This window comes from Nannospalax galili, unplaced genomic scaffold (genome assembly GCF_000622305.1).
Source record: "Nannospalax galili isolate Female #2095 unplaced genomic scaffold, S.galili_v1.0 scaffold75, whole genome shotgun sequence".
NCBI classification, from domain to species: domain Eukaryota; kingdom Metazoa; phylum Chordata; class Mammalia; order Rodentia; family Spalacidae; genus Nannospalax; species Nannospalax galili.
This window is the reverse complement of record NW_008339433.1, coordinates 1,415,593-1,417,653: the sequence shown is the minus strand read 5'-3', so window position 1 is coordinate 1,417,653 and position 2,061 is coordinate 1,415,593. Positions and strand designations below refer to the sequence as shown.

The window sequence follows — 2,061 nt, the reverse complement described above, 5'->3', positions numbered from 1 at the left end:
AGAACATTGGTTGTTCTTGCAGAAGTCCCAGGTTTGAATCCCAGCACCCACATGGCAGCTAACAACTGTATGTAACTCCAGTCCCAGGGGATCCCACAACCTCTTCTGACCTCTGCGGGCATTGCACGACACAGGTGCACTTACCTACATGCAAGCAATACACACATACACATAAAATAGAAATAATAAATAATTGTTTTAAGTTAAAAAATCCTTGAAAAGTTTACAATCTCATGTACTAGTCTTACACCGTATCACAATCTTGAATCTGAGAAACAAGGTGACTCTAGACAGAATTTAGTATGCAGGACATTTGTCATTTTTTCTTAGAAAAATGTAGAAAGAAGGGAAAAGGAAGATTGGACTGAGAGAGAAGCTGAGCTGTTGATACAAGCTCAAGTAAAGATTTCTGCAAATCCTGATTGGGAGCTCCCTAGATAGAATCACCCTACAAGGTTATTTCAATGAGCGGCAGAGAGGGACTATCTAGACAGAATTTAGTATGCAGGACATTTGTCATTTTTTCTTAGAAAAATGTAGAAAGAAGGGAAAAGGAAGATTGGACTGAGAGAGAAGCTGAGCTGTTGATACAAGCTCAAGTAAAGATTTCTGCAAATCCTGATTGGGAGCTCCCTAGATAGAATCACCCTACAAGGTTATTTCAATGAGCGGCAGAGAGGGACTAGGCTTTTATTCTTCCATATAAATAATTTCATGTACGATTCTATGTAATGTAGTGTCTTAAAAATTGCAGACCTACATCAGGACTAAATCATTACTGAAGGGGATCTCTGGGAAACACCAAAGCCTCTAACACATCTGTCTAATGGGACTTAAGGCCTGCTCAGTGGGAGGGAATTTATGCATGGTACTCTAAACTTAGCTAAGTAAACATGGCTGGAGATGCATAGATCCTAGAAAAAGCATACTTCTGTTACTATGCTGGACCAATGAAATTTCTTATTATAGTCTAAATATATAGGTATTTTTTTTCAAGTCAGCAACTTTAGTTATGATACTGCTGATTCTATGGGATGGCTTGTGAGACTATAGTGTGCACACTGAGACAACAGGAAGAGCTATTCATAGAGAAAGGCTGCAATGAGGGATACAGTAAGGGGCTTCTCACTAAAGGAAATTAACTTCTTATCAACTGCCAACACAAAACAGAAGGAAAATGGGTGTCAGTATACTGGGAGCATATACCAAGTTCTGTGCAGCATGCTAAGTTAGTTACAACTTCTTCACTGGTGCGTATGAATCATTAATGGTCACATTTCTGCCTCTTCTCACCAAATTCAGGCATGTCTTATTTTAGATGGAGTATAGCTTTTATTATTTCATCCTGCAAAAACATGAAGATAACGTTCATCCTGTGCCAGAGGATGACCAGCGACCTTGTTTATAAACTGTTCCAGTCCTTGCTTCCTTTCCTAAATAAAATTGTCATCAACTATTCCATCATCTCCTCTAAAAGGAAGCTGCCGCAAAAATGCTTTCCCAGGAAATGGAACTACAACCTTGCTTTCTCTTCCCAATTCACTCCGCAGCCATTCAAAGTCGCTGTATCTTCTTCTAAAGTAGATTCTTTCAGCTTGAAGATGGGAAGATTTGTCTTGACCCTCATCTCCTAAGTGGTGAAGCGGCCCTGGCCGACCCCCAGGGTCTGCGGGTTGCTGACGTCGGTTTCGAGGAAGTCGCTGGGCGGCCAGTAGGCATCATTCAGGTTCTACGGCTTGGTGATCAGCCGCAGGGTGTCTGCTATGGTCTCCGCCATTTCACTGTAGCCACCGCCACCACGGGCTCTCCCCCATTTAATATTTTTAAGACGAGGGGCTTGAGTTTCTCCACGGTAGTTCCAGCTGTGCCACATTGGAGGGAAATCCATCTATCCTTTGATCCAATCCAGGAGGCAAATGTTTCACAACCATACGTATTATTTTAAATTTACAGATGGGTGTACCTCTCGCCACTCTTCCAAGGAGCTAATTTTTGCAGCAGATGTAAACTATTACAATGTTCCCAAACTGGCCAATCACAAAGAATAAGTGACTATGAGGT

At 41.6% G+C, this 2,061-nt stretch overlaps 1 pseudogene; it reads right to left on the bottom strand.

The window, feature by feature from the left end:
* Nucleotides 1–1,298: 1,298 nt before the first annotated feature.
* LOC103734837 lies at nt 1,299–1,777 on the bottom strand (annotated as a pseudogene).
* Nucleotides 1,778–2,061: the final 284 nt, after the last annotated feature.